At 36.4% G+C, this 19,634-nt stretch overlaps 1 long non-coding RNA gene across 4 annotated transcripts in view; it reads left to right on the forward strand.

The window, feature by feature from the left end:
- Positions 1 to 13,607, forward strand: part of LOC123630648 — a 274,507-nt gene extending 260,900 nt beyond the window's left edge. For all 4 annotated transcript variants that reach the window (XR_006732729.1, XR_006732730.1, XR_006732727.1 and 1 more), the window contains exon 5: positions 13,443 to 13,607. This is a non-coding gene — a long non-coding RNA (uncharacterized LOC123630648). The remainder of the gene's footprint in view (positions 1 to 13,442) is intronic.
- The last annotated feature ends 6,027 nt before the right edge of the window (positions 13,608 to 19,634 follow it).

A 19,634-nucleotide genomic window follows, 5' to 3' on the forward strand; every position in this document is an offset into this window, starting at 1 on the left:
TTTAATCCAATTCTTTGTCCATAGATAATCCCATTACTGAAACTTAATTCTGAATTTATGAAGACATTAATTTCACAAATAATTATAAAATACTTTCTCTTTTCTAAACCAGTCCTCCAGTTCCAAGTTCTACTCTACTCATTGTCAGATATTTTAATAACAACACTGGCCCTGAGATGAGACTTCCACGTATTCCTGATAATTCCATCATTCAAAAGTCACGTCAGAGCATATTTGCATAGTTGTATGATTATTTCCTCACAAAGGAATAAATAGATAATAAGATGTTTAAAATGTATTATGAAGGTCTTTGGAGCACATATATGTTACTGTTCATAGTGAACAATTCTATGAAAATAAAAACATTAAAGAAGGTGATCAAATGAAGGTGACAAAAAAATAAAAATCTTATTTGTATTAGAAACGAAAAAAATGGCAAAAGATTTGATGAATGCCCAGGGAAGAGTTAAATGGAGAGCTAATCCTATTTAATAAACAAGAGATGAGATGACTAAAGTAATAAGAAAGTAATCATTTTATAAAAATTTAAAAGTGCCTCAAACGGTGCTTCATGAATTCTTTGTATTTCTTCAACTACTATATTTTCAGTGTTACTATATGTGAGTAATCATAGAACCACTGGATGTGAGCCAGAGCAGGTAGGTTAAAAATTAGGTTGTTTGCACCTAAACTGTCTAGGGATGATTAGGTTAGGCCTCCACAGGCAAAGGAAGCATAACACTTATGTAGTTATTCAAATAAATAGCATTCTTTTGAATAGATTTCACAGGGAAATTATACCATACACCAAATTGTAAGTGATTGTGAATTGGCAAATGGGAAATTCTACTGAGAGATAGCTCTAAATAGAGGTGAGTCCTACTGATTTTCCAGAGAGTGGAAATGGATGCTGACAACTTTTGTTCTGAGGAGTTTACTTATGTTCAAGTTTGAAAGGGCAGTAAAATTCTTGACTGAGAAAAAGATTTTATAGAAACCAGATTATCTCTTCCTTGGATGGCTTTTCTATGATTAAAGATTATCCCAAAGATAATAAAATAGTTGTTTGCTAAATGAACATAGAACTAAAGGTTTTTAAAAACATTTTTAAAAGTAAAAATAAATCCCTTGAGAAGAAACATGGCAATCAGGAAATCGGTATTTTTCTGTTTATGTAAAATTTATCAATGTGTAATCTGTATCAAAATTCTTGCCTTAAGTTTTGTTCATGACTTTCATCTCAGCAATTCTACTTCTAACAATAAGTCTCATGGAAATAATTAATGATATGCACAAAGAATTACAGAAAGGACACTAATATAACTGCTTGGCACTTCACACCCCTCAAGGCAGAGGCAGAGATAAAGACTTATATTGGCGTAGTGATATCAGGATACAGAAATGAAGGACAGGAGAGACTGAGGGAAGAAGATAAAGCTATAAGTGTCTGTTGTCCAAGTAACTACACAGGACAACAGGGGCTTTACCCCACCTGGGATCACCTGCAGAGCCTGCAGAGTGCCTATCAGAGCTTTTCTCCTGAAGATCATTCATCCATGAGGGCTCAGATCCCATTGGTTGAAGGCTATACCGCAGGCATCACCTCTGTTCTTCACCCCTACTCCACTTCCCTTATCATCTTCACAGATCAGTGCCAATTCTCGGTCATTCTTGGCCAAAAAGCAAGAGAAAAAAATCTGCCTTAGGAGAGATGCTGTCAGCTTGCAGGGTATTGAAGCCCAAACAAAACTGTCTACTGGGGTTGTTGCCAAAATCAATGGGGAGGTCTGAGGCGTGGGGGTATAGGACATCAGAGGCATTTAATACACAAATTATGATGGTTATTTTTAAATAATGTTCAAAAATTGGATAGTGGCCAAATAAACCAAATAGACACAAAAATGGAGTTTGGTTATTATAGTGTATAGCCAGCCTATATGACAAAGCTTTTTCAGCCACTTAAATATGTTTCAGAAGAATATATTATATATTGGAAATTTGAGCATAATATTAAGTAAGCAAAATAGATAATAAAGGTATACAGGTCTTAATTGTTCATATATATGCATAAAATCATTTGAAAATATATATTAACATATTAACAGTGGTTTTTAGAGGATAGCAGGATTGTGGGTTATCTTCATTTTCTCTTTTGTACTTTTCCATATATTCTAAACAGTTTACAAAGATCATGTAGTATTTTAGTAACTAATAACTCAATGCAAAAGAAAAAATCTATTGCATAGAACTTGTTCTATAGTTCCACTGTTTAAGAGTCCAGGTTTTGTGAACTACGGACTCATTGTAAAATCTTTTCTCAACCAAATAGTCAACATACACCCTAGTGCTCCATTACAAATTTGACTATTTATCTGTGATTTGGTGATGTAGCCCCAGCTCAAGCCTCCCCCACCTCTCATTGATTGATCCTACAAAGCAGTACTATGTGCTTGAAGATCAGCATAAGTTTCAGTGTAGATAAGAGCATATTCACTGAATTAAGTTATTTTTTCTTGATTCAGCCAGCAGAAACAGAAGAGCCAGAAATAAAAAAGAAAGAATGTTGAGAAAAGTTACACAGTCACCCAACACATTTTGTATGGGAAAAATACAGAATTATTTATTTGCTGAGAAAGAAACTGTGTGCAGTATTGGAAAACTATAAAGAAAATTTTGTGGTTAGTTTTATGAACACTCAGTGGCCATTTAATATGTATCAGAACCTAATGTCACATGGCAACACACACATGTTATCCTCTCTGGTTCCGTTTCTGCTTCATTTTTATAAAGATTCTCACATAATAAAGAACTGAGGATTGAGAAGCTACACAGTTCATCTGAAGAGGTTGTATGTAAGACAGGAACCATACTGGAAAATCAAGCAGATGCCCCATGATTAAGTGAGTGAGAACAACTGGTTTGGGTAGCAGACAACCTACATCAACAGCTAAAAGCAACAAAATGCCAGCTGTAACCTGCTGAGAAAATAACAATGATAGAAAAGAAAAAAACTAGCCCAGTTTGTAGTAGTTGGAAATAGAATGGCTTTTCTTGAACAGAGTGTAGACTAACGGTGAACTTAAGTGCAATTAAAAAGAATTAGATTTGGTGTCAGACTGGAAATACAGCTTAAAAATCATCAATTAAAAAAAATGGAGATGAGTGCTTATCTGACAAATGGACTTTCTTCTGCTACCACATTGTATTACTTTCACAGAAAGTTGACCATCAGTAAATCACCATGGCATGATAGAAATTTTGACAAGATTCAGGGAGCAATAATTTATCTTGATGGTATTATCATATTGGTAAATTTCACTTATTTATGGAAACCTTGAAAGTTACGTTCCTTTGACAAGGAAGTTTCTTCTGATCGAAATTATATATTCATTTATTCAACAAATATTTTTGCACATCTACAGCATAATTGAGTCTGAAGACACACAAAAAAATTGAAATTTTTGTTATGAAATTTTTGTTACAAACTCCCAGAAGAGGAGATAGTGATGTAAACAAAAGACATTATTGCAATACAATGTGCAAATGCAAAAGTTTGAAAGAGGTGGTATAGTGTAGTGACTAACAGCATGGGCTCAGAAGCCATTTGCCTGTGTTCAAGCCCGTCTTTCATCATGCACTACATGGATACTATCGGCCAGTTACTGAAGCTACTTCTTCCTCAGTTTCTCCATCTAGAATATGAGGGTAACAATAATGCATCTGCCTTTTGTGATCTATATGAGTCTAATGAATCAATATGTGATTTACATATATGTAAAGGCAGATTCCAAGATGTGTGATGTGTATCAGCTAAGGCCATAAAAGTAAGTGGCTATGAATGAGGAAAGGAGAGATCACTGCTGGGAAGAATTTGTCAGGAAAAGCGTAACAAAGGAATACCCTAAAGATGATTGAGGATTTGTAAGAATGAAGTATAAAAATCTGATCTGAAATTATTCTAAATCATAAAGGTCATTTTTAAGCAAAAGAATAATAAAATGCATAAAACATCTAAAAATATTCTTGGTAGGTGGAGTGGATATTTGTGGGGGGAGGGTTGAGATTTTTCTACAGTATAGATAGCAATGTATATTGCAGCTGCTTTTTTTCCTGTGAAAGACTAAGACACAGATTAACACATTACCACTATCTTTACAATGGATATCCACTTGGCTTGCCTCCAAACTTTGACTTTCTTAATAATTTAGTCTAATATTTTCAATTTTTCAGATGCCTGGCTGGTATCTCAGTAAATTTACTGAATTTGTTTCTAAAAATGTTTCTAAGAATACTAATGAGCCATTTATATTCTGGGAGAGACTATACACATCTTTTATTAAATTTATAAGAGTTGGCCCCAAGAACCTCAAGTGAAGCTAATTAGATTGGAAGCTCCTTGAAGGCTATAGCGGTGTGTTTTTTGTCTTAATATTCCACTCAACAAACACCCACAATATGCCTGATGCTGTATTATGTACACTTTAATCTAATAGCTACCCATTGAAACTAGACCTGGATGTGGAGTAAGTGTTAAAAACATGTATGTTATATTGCATTGCTGTTTGCAGTGTGTTGATATATCTGAGTATTATACTACTGTTATTTTTATTCAATTATTTCCAGTTATTTTGGAGATTATGGGATTGGGGCATAAGAAACTGAAAGAAAATAGACCTTAATTTGGACCAACAGCTGGTGATTACACCATACAATTAATGGGGAAGGCTGTTTACCGGTATTTATTTCAGAACTGATCCCTGCCAAAGAAAATGGCAGTACTGAAACTTCACATATTCAGACAGCCAGAGTTGGCTGCCATGAACTTATGGCTGTAATAGATTTATGTAATTTTTTATACTGCACATTTAAGAGTCACAATTTATATAGGTCATAGGGTTTTATTTTCATTTGATAATAATTCTCTGGTTTTGATACATACCAAATGAAATTCATGGCATATACTCCAGGATGTAACATTGTATGTTTTAAAATATATTTAATTTGTGTTTTCCCATAGTGTTGAGACATTTCAGTAGCTAATGGATACCACAAATTAGTCTAATAAAGTCCATGGATAATTTTTATGCCATAGTCTGTACAACTTTGACATTTTCATAATTAACCAAAGTCTAGGGATTTAGTTCTAGGTTGGTCTTTTGCCCAAGTGTTCAATCTTTGCATATGATTAAAAGGCTGAATTTTATGTTTAAGTACTTGGCTTCAGTTCCTAGAAGCCATGCTACTGAAATCATTTGGTTTCTAAGCATTTTCTTGTGGAGGGAATAATTTCCATAAAACAGTGTGTTTCTTAGAGATATTTTGGTTCAATATTCTACATAACATCATTCTTTTTATGCAACATTCCCTTGATTTGCATGGTTAATTCTTCCTCATTTTCCAGATTTCAGCTTAAATATCACTTCCCAACAGCCTTTCCTAAAGAACTTACGTAGCTTCTACCAGAACATTCTCTATCTGAAATTATTTTAAATAGTTGTAATATATTTATCATTTAGGATATCTAGTATTAACCTATATTTTTAATATGCCCAGATATATAGAAACTGCCAACTGCTCTTATTGTTTTTGCTTTTGGTGGATAATTCAGATAATTGTTTATTGACATTTTGAAGTTGTTCTCTTTCCTGACCCTGTGGAATATTAGAAAAGATTAATGAAAGCAAAGCAAATTTGTTCTGATTTTATTAGCTGAATATATAAAGTCAAAGAACTTAAAAAACAACTAGAATTATTTAGATTTAGTTACATATTCAGGTGTGCAAGAAGATTTTCAAAAAAGCAAATCTTCAAAGACTCTGATAGTGTTCTTTATCTCAAATACTCTTTTCTCTTCTCCTTTCTCTGACCAGAGACTCAGTGCAACTGCTCAGCTTCTTCGCTCCACAGCTTGGGCTATTTGCTCTTGGTTGTCACACAGACCTCTCAAATTCAACATGTTTAAAACTGAACCCATCGTGTGCCCCCTAAACTCCATTCCTAATGTCTCCTCCTCTGATATGCTTTATATTGATTACTGGGACCACTTTCCACCACCTCTTCTGAGCCATGATCCGAGAATGGTGTAGAAGCCTCTATCTGCTGGCCTTATAAATCACCACATATATCTATCTATATATTTATGTATACATATACAGACATAGATTTATATCTCTCACTATCAAGCATATATTTATCTGTTTATCTGTATGTCTATATTGCTCTTTAATCACTATTTAGATTTATTTTTTCCTTCTCTCCACTTTGAGTTTTACATGTAAAAATGTAGAATTTCTTCTAATACTTGAAAGCACTCTTCTGTTCCATGTCTCCTGAATGTTGTACACCCGTTTCATTGTTTTCTCTCTGAGATTGTCTCTATGCTTTTCTTATCCCAGTTAACTGCTGTGTGCCCTTCAAAATTTAGTTAAGCTATAGTTTCATCTCAAATGAGTTTTCAGACCTCTCATTTCAGGTGACCACTTACTATCTCTATCAGTTATTACTCTGTATTTACTGGTTTTTGTTTTTATTTTTCTGCCTCTTCCACAAGGCTATAAGCATATTTAAAAGATATATTATATTCTTTAGCTGGTATATAGTATAGTGTCTGGCTCAAGATTTTTGCTCAACATATGTAGATGAAGGAAAAATAGTCATGAAACCAAGAACATTGGCTTCTATTTGAAGAAATCTTGTTGTTGGGGAAAGGTGATGTAAAAGTGATTGGCACATAAAACTTAGTTTCAGGTTATGCTCTCTGTGTGTCAGGAAATGTTCTAAGTGTTTTGCATGTATGAATGCATCTGACAAGTGCAACCATCCTAAGAGATAAGAACTATTTTCCATTTCCACATCTTTTCATCATTTTCTTAGCCTGGGTCCCTCTGAAAACAGAGTCTGAGACAAAGATTTATGTGTAAATATTTTATTAGGTTATGCAAAACTAGGGAAGCAGAAGTTAGGGAAAAAGGAACTGGTACTAAAAAGAAGAGAGTCAATATGAGGCAGCATTACTGAACTGATCAGCACTTGGCATCAAATGCGATGGATCTGGATCTCTTCGGACCATCTTTTGAGAGGCTTTGTAATGAATGCATCTCAGGATTATCCACTGACAGAGAGAACAGGAGAACTATCCATGTGCTCCTGTGTCCCATTGGTCAAAGTTTTTCCCACATTTATTTCTGGATTGTGCATGCACAGTTGTATTAAGGATCCCATTGCATTTTATGCTTTATCATCAACAGAGATACACCAGGGAAGGAGGCCCGGGGTGTATAATATAGGTAATGATGCAAGGTAAAGTTGATTAGCTTCCCTCTGCAGCCATCTGAAGCCCATGCATAGCTCATTATTGCAGATATGGCTTGGATGGAATGGCAGCCAAAATCCCTGGAGAAGGTGTGGTTGAAATGATCTGCAGAGATGCACAAGAAACGTCTGATATGTCCATCTAATAAATGGTGAAACCCTAATACAAATGCTGGAACTCTGACTCCAGATTCTATAATTAGTGCTGCTCTTCAGCCTGGGCAAAGTGGCCCTTGCCTGGTGCTCTGGTGGGCCACATGTCAAAAAGACACACAAAAAATAAAATTATTAAGGAACACATGGATGCCTCTGTTTCTGGCACCACCTGACCTGTAAGCCAAAACATCTGTTCCCTAGACTGTAAGCTGCTTTAGCTTCAGGGAAATGCTTCACCACATCTTTTCCTGTGTCCTACGTCCAGTGCTAGGACTGAGAGTCTTTGTGTTGTTGACATGGAAGATGGACACTGACTCAGAGGGTGGGGAAGATATGATCAGCTGAAGCACTTAGGCAAGAGAAAAAAACAAAGTAATTTCTCAATCCCTTCTCTCAGATAGAATGACTACAAGACATTCTTATCTAATAAAATATCATTTCTCGGGAGTGTAGTATTTGCAATAGTTGTATATAAGGTGTAAAGGATATTTTGATGTTATCAGTTCTCTACATGGACATCTGGATTACTACTGAATGTTAGAATTATGAATAGCTTTATTTTTATAAAATTATTTAACAAGATGCAATTAAAATTTTTCAAAATTGAATTTAAAATTCAAGTTGTATATATAATCTAGGCTTAAAATTATTGTATTCATCCATTATAATTCTGTCCCTCAATTTTAATAGATAATATTGACTAAAATTTCTTTTAGAGGAAAAATAACTCAATAAAGCACATATGAAAGACAACTTGATTTAATTTTATTTTTACGTTTGCCTTAATGCGTATTTCTTATTGAAAATAATTCAACTCTTGTGAACTCTGAATATAATTAAATGTTATTATTTTATTTCTTTACATCATTAGATGGCATTAGAACACAAATTATGTGAAAATCTTGATAATAGCAAAATTCGTGATTTTGTGGAAATGAACACATACATTTATGGAATATGTAGCTAATTTATGAATTGTATATATTTATTTATACTTATGCAGACATCACAGACCATTAATAAAATATCCAGCCATATGTAATAACAATTGAATTTAGTAATCTCTGGTATTTGGCTGACTAATTCATTCAAAAACCATAGATTTAAAGATATGTTCTAGTTTTTTATTATTAAGGCATACATAATAAAACATTTTATTTAATAGTTGTTTAGCCAAAAATATAACTTTTAAATATTTAGGTATAAATGTATGTGTGTCTCCATTTGTACTCTTGCCCCAGACAACACAATATTAGGAGTGGTTTTGCCCATGTTTATAATATTAATAACTGCTTCTATTCCAGCATACTTCACTGCATTCTCCCCCACTCGGTACAGAACACTACTCTGCTCCACTCTATTCTACTTTACACTGTTTACTATACTACACTGCATCCTTATTCTCTCAAGGATTGGTTCAATGAAGAAACTCATTCTAGTTAAGCAGTTATTACTAAACGGATAAAACTAAGACATCATTGTAGCCCACCTAAACTATTTACACTGTGTTCATGCATCTGCATATACATATGCAAACAATTACAGAAGACGAAAACTAATTACTCCAAGTTATAGTATGCGACACACTATGTTGCTTTTAGCTCTTGAGAAAAGTCCTATTCAGGTATCAGCTCTCTCCTCCAACCCTTCACAGGATTTTATTTAAGTCGTCTTAGTTAATTTCTCCTGCAGAAAGGAACACTGTTTTTGTTCCTCCCTGATTGAATAAATAGCTCAGTTAAGATGACTGATAATCTAAATTTCATAAGGCATTTGCTTATTATCTCCCTTTTTATGTAACCAAATGTTTCTGGACTTCCAGGAATTTTATTGGGTAGTGCTAAAACTATTTCTAAAGGATTGTAGATTTACCATTTTTGAATATTCTCTTTTGAATGAATTTCCAGTAAGGAGTTTCTGGGGAGGGAAAAGGTAAATAAGAACTTGGATCATTTTACCTCAAATGTTATTCCATCTCTGTTTTTCCCTGTTGAAGTCACAGACTTTGGGCAGTACTATTTAAAGAGAAACTGATGCTTTGATACCTAGTTGTTGTCCATATGTTTTCCCCATAATTACAATTTAAACATGTTATACTCAATAAAAATTAGATTATAAAATATTCCATTCTTGATCTCCCTGTGAAGGCCATAGAGGAAGATACAAGCTTGCAGTAATAAGCCCATTTTATATCACAAAGTAAAACATTTTTTTCCCCTGACAACTATATCCTCATCTCCAACTTCACCATAGAAATATACCATGATATAAATTTAGGCATTTTATATTTTCATATTGTGGACATTTTATATTTTTAACTTCTCATATATGAAAAATAAAACAGAACCTCCCCATTTCTTCTTTGGTCCTTGCAAAATACTATTATATTATTTAAAAACTCTATTTTCACTTCCAGGTTATCAATTGATCTTAACACGTTCTCAGTTAAACTCAGAAATATAGAATGCAATCTTTGATATAGTCTCTGAAGTTTAGTATAATTTAGGTCCATTCATGTGAGACAGCAAAGCCATCCATGCATAGGCTTAAGTATTTTTAAAATAACCTAGTCAGTCAAATATCCATGCCAATGAGACAAAAGATTGGCATAAATAACTAAATATTTATAAATAATCTGCTCTTCTTTCTGTGGTGGCACGGACATATTCTTGATGCTAAATCCTGACACGGGAGGGAAACTAGGTGTCCAGGCATGACAGATTTCTCAGTGCCAAGCAGCTCCATGTCTCAGAAAGATGTTCTTCATGAACTTGACCTGATCCAGCAGGAGACAGGACAGCAGCTGGGAGGAAGGGCACCCCGTTGAGGGCAGAGAATCTCTCACCCTCTGGCCTTCTGGCTGAGTTAGTTCTACAACGCATACTTTCTACCACAATTATTTGAAAGTTGAGTAAGCAGTCATGACATCCAGACAACATATTTCTTTCAAAATCCTCTTTGGTGCCAGAGACCTATACAAATTTCTTGCTCCAAGACAGACCGATCTTCATAATCATGAAAATTTATGATACTCACTTGACCTTCTCAAGCTACAAATATCCAATATATTTGGCCTAAAATATTAATAAAAACTTTCAAAGTAAATTAAATGATTCCTCCGAAAAATTTTAGGATATTAAAAATTGTATGTGTGTGTGTTTTTGTTGCTGTTGTTGCTCCATATATGTTGTTTACTTTGTGTTTCTAAAATATCTGAAGCTCTAGTATTAATAATATTTACCTTAAATAACTATTATTGCAGTTATCTAAAATGATCCCTTTATCTGTGGAGAAAATGACTGTAGACAAATGGTTATGGTCATATGTCTCAGAAATAGGTTGTTCTTTACAGAAACACATTTCTGAGAGCTAGCAATCTCCTATTAAGGTCAAATGGCTTTTAAAGTCAAGTGGTGGAATTAAATGACTGAAAGATTTGGAATGCAAGTTGCTGCTTAGAAATGTACAAATGAGAATACTTTAGAAGAAACCAGCTGAAATCAAAATATTTTGCTGAACTCAGAAGTAAAGGGTAGGCAACAAAAAGTGCAAACACTTGAAGCAATATGTCTCTAGGACCAAAGAGCAGTTTCATTTGTAAGAAGTTTGTAGAATGATATGACAGTAGGCTCAACTGTGGGCAGATTATTTGTGTTGTGGTTCTCAATGTATGATAAATTAAAAATATTTTCTAATCCAGAACATATGGAACATCCCAGAATCTCTAGCTATTCCATCAAATATAATGAGTTCTGCCTGCACTGAAAACACTTTTGCTATATAAATATCCCCTTCTCTACCTCTGTGATTTGCACACAGTAAACCCCTCTGCTTGTATGTCTTTTTCCTCTTTTTTTTTAGTCTGGAAAACTCATTCTCACTCAGCAAGAGCTAACTCCATTATCTCTGTTGTTTGGAACACACCTGACTTCTCCAGAGAAAATGAATTGCTCCTTCTACTCATTTTGAAACATAATACTTTATACTATAACTATTTGAAACCCCAAATCTCAATGTTAAACCCTGTGTTTCATGACCCCAGAAAGTGTTTATGTTCTTTCCTGCATTCTCAAAACTTTCACAATGTGTTTGTATGTAATAGGTACCTGAAGCACAGTTGTTGAATCGTTGCTGTGAGCCTGCATATGCTCTTACTCTCCATCAATCTATTCCTTTGTCTGTGTCCCTACCTCTCACTCTTTCCTCTCCAGTTCTCCAATTTCCCATCCACACCTTCACCCACATCACCCCTGGAGGTGACTCTTAGTTCACAAATACACATAGACAAATTATAAAACTTTATTTTTATAAGAACATATTTCTTCTTCAAAGAACCTATTTCTCTAGGCGGTAAAAATTTAAACTTACTTTGTAAGCACTACTGTTTCCTCTGGGGTTGTGTCTAAGTTCCAGTTGGCTTATCTATGGAAGCTTTGGGGTGGGGAAGAGATCGCACATGGGTTGCAACATCCCTACCAACATTAGCCTCCACTGAGAAGAGAGGGATCCCTTCTGGGCCCTTTCTCCTCAGTGCCACAGGCAGCTGCTGATGCGTTTCTCTTATCTATTTGCTGTGGCCCATTCCGTTTTCTAGGTTGTCTCAGTTGCCTCTGCAACACATTAGAGAGCTCAGGAAACGTTCAGCAGCTCACGTGCAGTCTGCAGTAGTGGAGAATTTGCTGGGACTCTCCTCAGTTCATCACTCTGTGCTACATCTAGGTGCACAGACACCATCCCACTGTTCCCTATGTGCTGCTAATGGATGCAGGAATGTTCTGAGGCTCCTCTAGTCTCACCCACCCAGAATCGATATGCAGGTATTTCAGGCTTTTTTCCCCCCTTCACCATGCTGGCTGGAAGAGCGAGAGTAGCTTGAAGGAGGAGACTGCTGAGATTTTGACTATGGCTAGAGATCCTCCCACTCAAGAAAGGGCTGTATAGATCCTCTTCTTCTGTAATTACCTCGGGTACTGTTAGCAGTTGGTCCTGGCCAGAGAGGGTGAGAACTCAGTGCCTTTTAGAGATAGATATACCAGCATGAGAGTACTCATTTCTTTCCTGACTTATTTTCTTCCTGCAAGGAAAGAGAAAGCTTGGGAAGGAGAACAGCATTTGACTATAAAAAACTATGGGCAGAGAGAAATTTTACCTAATATCTCAAATGTAGTTCAACACCCACAGACAGACAGACAGACAGACACACACACACACAATATAATATGATTTCAGTTATAGTCATTCAGTACATTCAATTATATCAATGGTATTCAACCATTTTGGTCAATGCAAATCCATCCATATTAAATTTTGACCACACACTCATATTTATGTTTATTCATAGGTGATATATGGGTACTACTGTTCTAATATGATAATGCAATATCCAAATTAAAATATTGAGTGGCAATGGGGATTGTAAAAGGTAATAATATAAAGCAACATAAATAATTTTATATAATTTATTTTATGTAATTATTAGATCTTTTTTTCCTTTACTAAAATTATTATTTGCCAGGTTTTGGTAGAAATTTTGTTAGTCAAGTTTCATGTATACCCCTTTTAAAATGGTAATGTACAGATAAAATAAGCAGTATTAAATTTTGTTCATCTCTCAGTGCTTTAAAATTGTACAAAATATTACTCTCAAATACTAATCAAGTACTTACTTCCAAAGATTTTGAGTGAACTCTACATTAAAAAGTTTTATTTACCCTAATGCCAAGCAGTAGTTCTTATAAACTAATTGGAAGGTGTTTTGTTATAATATTTTTCACAAGTGAGTTAAATCATATTAAGATGTCCACTTGAAAGATATTTTAAAAAATTAGTTACAAAATTCTGTTATTTAGTTTAATTTTTACAGTTACACATAAGACAGGTTTTTTGTTTTTGTTTTTTGTAGGTGACAATCTTATTCTTTAAAATGATATAATCTAAACCACACATTGATAAGTATTTTGCAATATATATTTCAGGAGACTGCAGGTGAGTAAATTTAAAGGCACCACCAAGCTGCTGAACTTCCACAATCTTCCTTCAAGTTATCCTGAAAGCCAAGCCAGTGAATGAGACCTTCTGACCCACCCATGGACAGGTGGGAAAACACGTGTCAATTTACATTAAATTTATGTAAAATTTGACTTCTTTGTTTCTTATTTTAATTCAAATTAAATATAAATAAAAGTTTTCTTTGTTATATTACATTAGAGACCATTAGTCTAAATAATTTCTCTTTTATTAATAATATCTGCATTATGTTCTACAAAGGAATTTATGGCGTTATGTTGGAAAACATCCTTATATTAATGTATAAGGAAGAGAACAGAAGAGAATTCACAGTAAACATAATATTTCCCAATACTATTTTTTCACTCTCTTCTGGCTACAATTTACTCACTTATTTGCACTGTGAGATTTTTCAATCAGTATTTAATAATCTTGACTCACTTCAACCTGGGGAAAAAAAGAAAAGATTATGAGAAAAGTAAGCCTTAGGATGTTGGGCAGGTGGGAGTGGGGAGGAGGAGATGGGTATATATACACCTAATGGATGTGGTGCACACTGTCTGGGGGATGGACACACTTGAAGCTCTGACTTGGGTGGGGCAAAGGCAATATATGTAACCTAAACATTTGTACCCCCATAATATGCTGAAATAAAATAAAAATAAAAAATTAAAAGTAAGGCCTAGAAAGTGGTGTATTTTGAGCAAAATGTTTGCGCCAGTTAGAAGGTTTTCATAGAGATCCATCATCCCAGCGTAAGAAAAAGTACCTGGAAAGAACAACATATAACATTCCTGAGGACTCCTCAATTTTAACCAAATCATTGACTGTATCTTCTACAAATTCAAGAGCATGTTTGTGAGAGCAGCGTGTATTTATTCCAGACATAAGTCCTTGAAGAAATCAGCCATGTCCCCATTGTACCCACAGGGATATAGCTGACTAATACTGTGTATAGAAACAACCAAAATAAGTGTTTTTGAAAGGAAGAGCACAAATTCCCATCTGATTCCAAAGATACACTTCTATTTCATTACTTCAAACAAATTATAATTCATGAGAATGAAAATTAAATATTCCAGAGTAGAGTAAAAATAATATCACATTGTTTTTTTTTCCTGTCAAAAGCCTGAGTAGACTTGTGCAGCTGTGAAAAAAAAAAAAAAGGCATTCAAAGACTCTCAACAGGCATGCTTCAATAAGACATCCTACTGTTCTAGAAAATGCCTCAATGGAAAGGTCAGTTTTTAAGAATTCATTCAAAGGAATAAGCCCAACTTAAAAGAAATTTGTCTGGGATCCTAGGTTACCTTACTTCTCCTCTTCGGAGTTGACTCTGTTTCACGTCAGAGACACACCAGATAAGTGGACGTGAAAGGAAAGGGTGATTCGAGCTTTCTGGGCTGATCTGTCACAGGCATTCTTAGTTACATTTTCTCCATTGTCAACACTTCAAATAGGAACCGTGATATGGATATTGCCAGTGAAAGATTTGGAAAATGTACATCCATGATGCACTCCCCTCCCCTCCTCCACCTCTCCCCTCCTCCACCCCTCCCCTCGTCCACCTCTCCCCTCCTCCCCTGGCTTCCAGAGTACATCAGAGCTTATTACCAAGATAGGACAAGAGAAAGTGTGGGCACATTAAGAGTCCCTACCTGCCTCACAGTTACCTTATTCAATGGCATCCTGGCATTTTCCAACATAACCTTTGATGATAAGTGTTAATTTAGCATTCCAACTCCAGGAAGAAGGTTAGGGAATTTTAAATACAAGTCATCTACCCACAATTGTTCAGAATATTCATAAGATTTTCTTTGAATATTCTGATGTCTACAAGTGCAGTAGGTAACAAACTAGAATTGCATGCTGATTTTAAAATGTTGAGAAAAAAGGAAAGACCAAGTTTCCTCCATATAGCAACGTCATGCTCCAAAAGAAAACATATTATTCTGATTCTAAAGTCTCTGCTATTTCCACCACCACATCATGCCTCCCAGTACTATGGTGATGATTTTTCTCCACTCAATTATAGGTATTAGAAATTTGCCATGTGCTTTGCTGTTATTTTGGTTAATTGAACTGTGAACTTTATGTGCATTATTGAATATGCAATGATAAAAACTCTTCACATTGTTTCAGGGCTACAGCTCTTCTCTTAAAGTTTGCAGATTTTTATAAGCAGATATAGAGTTGCAGATATACATACATGTGTATATATGTGTGTGTGTGTGTGTGTGTGTGTGTGTGTGTGTGTGTGTGTGTGTGTACTCTGGATGTCTCTACTCCTACCCTCATCTTTTCTATTTTCATACAGGAAAGAAAGTCAAGAGACTTCAAGAGTCCATTCCATAATGAGTTGATATTTCATACCAGGACAATTGTTACAATCACTCACTGGCTCTGTTCTCTTTTTCACTCCAATCTAGCCAGCATTCCACTCCCACACAAATATTTCTGGAAGTCAACTTTCAGTGCTTAATCACCTGATGAAGAACTTACAATGAACCTTCATTTCCCACCACATTCTGTTCACATACAATCAGCCTGACTTGAAGTCTCTGCATAGATACTGTAGCCACAACATGTCCCACTATTTTAGAACAAGCAACGCTCTTCCTGAAAGGATGGCTCTTTCTCTGCCTTCTCCCTTTATTGGTTATATTTATTCCCAGTTCTGTGATTTTACTTTTGCTGCCACCCCAACCTGGATGCTTTCATTTTGCTTTTGAACTGTTTAAATAAAACTATTTCCATGAAGGCTTCTCTGAATTTTCCTGAAAACAGGAGCAAGTCTCTAGAGTGAGTTACACATAGCTGATCACTTCATTATTGGCTAAGGCTATCGAGACTATTAGTTTTCTCTTTCCAGATTTATAATAACCTTTTGGTGGGAACATGTCCAGCTAATAATTATGTTGTTGTTTTAGGTGCCTGCTACCAGCTACATAATTAGGAGGACCTCCATATGCATTTTGTTTCAGCAAAGATGTGAGTTATTTGACAAGAAAACTGAAAAGAATCTCTCTCTCTCTCAATGAATTGCATAAATTTGGGGGTCAAGCAGAGAAGAGCTACCCATGCAATTTCAGACTAGTTACTGACTAGGTACTAACTAGTTACTGAAACACTCTAAGCCTCAATTTCCCTTTACAGATAATAGGAATAGAGTATACTCATAGTTTATGTAGGAGTAAATAACATATGTGAGGTCATTAATACTATTCCTGGCCTATAGTAAATACTTAATCAATGGTGTTTTTTTTCCAATTAAGGAGACAGAATCAGTCTAATGGTTAAGAGAAGAAATCTTAAGAAACATACAAACCTGGCTTCAAATTCTAGCCATATCATTTATTAATTTGCAAAACTCTTTTAACCCCTATGTTCCTTATTTTTCTCATTTCCAAAATTTGGATAGTACTTTCTGCAAAACAAAAAATTGGGAAGACTGAATGGGTAATAAAGATGTGACCAATATGTCAACAAGCATGATGAGTGTGCACTGCGATCACTGAATAAAATTTAGTGGGATAGTGGGAGAGGATATAAACATCTCCTGACCCTAGAAGGAACACTCAGGCAGCTTCCCTGGCTTTTCCTCTCATTATTAGGTAAAAAGGAAATCCAATTATTACTTTAAATTGAAAACACATGTTCAATTCAGTCACCAGAATGAAAGTTCAGTCTGATATAACAGTGAAAACCCCAAATCTGACTGAACTTGCAACATAACCCCTCAACCAGCTGGTACCTGTTTCAGGATGGAACTTACAATGGTGAAAGGGCTCTGCCCCTTCTTCCTACCTGCTCACCATCCCTTCCAGTCCTCATATGCACTTCAGGATCAAAGTCACAGTGAACAAGAGGAAATTCCTGGGCGGCTTGATGCTTTCTGGGTTCTAGTGTGTAGGTAAAGCTGAGTGGCTCTTCCACCAAGAGCCACTCAGGTGATTACAGATGACCTCATGGTTGCTACTATAGACTAAATGTTTGCATATCCCCAAAATTCTATGTTGAAACCTAATTCCCAATCTGATAGTATTTGAAGGTGGGGCCTTTGGGAGATAATTAGGTGAAGATGAGGTCACGAGAATAGAGCCCCCATGACGGGATTAGGGTCCATATAAAGCAATGAGTAGCACAGAGCTCTCTCTCCACCATATGAGGACGCAGTGCAAAGGTAGCTGTCTGCAAACCAGGGAGCGGGTCCTCACCAACAACCTGATGATGCTGGCACCCTGATCTTGGACCTACAGCCTCCAGAACTACGAGAAATAAATGCTTGTTGTTTAAGCCACCAAGTGTACGACAGTTTGTTACAGCAGCCCGAACTGACTAAGACAGTTGCTTTAGGGGATTCCTCGAATGTTCTCTTTGGACAGTCTGTCTCCCAGTTCTCTTGACTCCAGCAGGTCCATCTGTATTCCAGGATTTCAAGATTCTTGCCTCAACTCATACCCACAAGCTGAACATCCTTCCTCTGAGGTCTCTTCATGCCCCCAGCAACCCCAAGACAGACCTTGGATGACCCAAGTAATTCTATACCGGGGCTGTCTTCCAGATGGCTCATAGCCAGCTCTCATGCATCATCCTTTGTTCTGCCAAACTAGATCACCTTCTTTTTATTTCCCCATTTTACCCCTGCTCAAAGCTTCTATATTTTCCGAGTCTGAGTTGGATCTACACAGTGGGCTGTGGCTTTCTCAGTCATGAGTCACATATCAGTCATTTGTGTCCCCCATAACTCCTGATCTTCCACACAAAAGAAGAGGGGGTTTTAGAACAAATCCTCAAAAATCTTTTCTTTCTCTAATCCCTTTCTTGGACCCTTGATCTGGCTGAGGGACTCAAGACATATGGAGCAGATTCTCACTGCCACTTCCAGTGTAACCCTTCCCATGGGTTGGGCAGGCTGTCTCGTGCTCGCTTCGGCATCCTGACATCTACCCTCATATCTATCCTGTTGGCCCCAATCACAACTGAGAAGGAAGTTCCCATTCTAGAATCCTGTTGTTACTTGCAAAGCACAGAACAAAGCTCGGCACCAGGACTGGCTGCACAATTTGCTGGGCCCAGCGTAAAATGAATAGTCAGGTCCTCTTGCTCACAAATTATGAAGAATTTCAAGATGACAATAGCAGAGCATTAAACTGCCGGTGTCAGCGTGGGGTCCTGCGTGACAGCACAGGTTGTATGCCCATGGAGTCGACTCTAGAAAACAGATGGTAGAAGTAGCCATTGTTATTAGTCTTTCGATTCACCTCCCACGTAATACTGCTTCTCTCGGATGTGCCTGACTGGCCTTAGTAGCCCTGAGATCCTTACTAAGAATCCATTACCAAAGACCTCACTGCAGCACATTTGTGTGTAGTTCAGAGCTGATTTCATGCTGAAACAAAAACCAGTCAATTTAGATCAGAGCGGACTTTCCCCAAAATTAACTAGCCACTTCCCTGATAAAAATATAGGGGCTCATTACTATCATTTGTAATTTATTTTTCCTATTTTCATTCAGCTGAAGAAAGCAAAGATATGTAAAAAAACAGCGTAAAGCCCGCTCACTGTACCAGGAACCTCTTTGTTTTAGCTTTGAAAAAATAACAACAGCGTAACAAGACGAAAACAAAGAGTCCTGTAGTCAGGCAGACTGAGGATGAAAGTACAATGTGCTACCCATCAAATATCTAATGCATGTCATTATGTCCATTAAGGTATTTTGCACTGGGAGAAAATAAGACATTTCTTGAAAGGTGGAGGTTTGTTTTTCTAATTCCTGGCACGAAGGCTCCCATCCCTGGGGTAAGGTTCGGCGGGAGCTCACAGAGTCAGCGTGGAGATGCACACACTGCACAGATCATCCATCTCTCTGACACACGCAGGGCCTCATTGTGCGGCTGCCAGACATCGTCGGCTGAGATGAGAATGTCACAGAATACAGAAAAGGAAGTGATGCCACTGGGCCCGTTACTGCTTTTATCTATGAATAGCTCCATAAAGCAGCTCTGGGGAACGTTATTCTGAGATGGAGAAATGGAGGCTCTGTCCATGGCCAGCACGATCGGTGCCAGCAGTGAAGGGGTTAAGTGAAGGACGCCTGGGAATGCGGAAATTCTCATGTGAGAGCCAGGGAGTCGGGGGACTACATCTTTTTCAAAACA

This window comes from Lemur catta, chromosome 1, assembly GCF_020740605.2.
Source record: "Lemur catta isolate mLemCat1 chromosome 1, mLemCat1.pri, whole genome shotgun sequence".
Classification (NCBI taxonomy): domain Eukaryota; kingdom Metazoa; phylum Chordata; class Mammalia; order Primates; family Lemuridae; genus Lemur; species Lemur catta.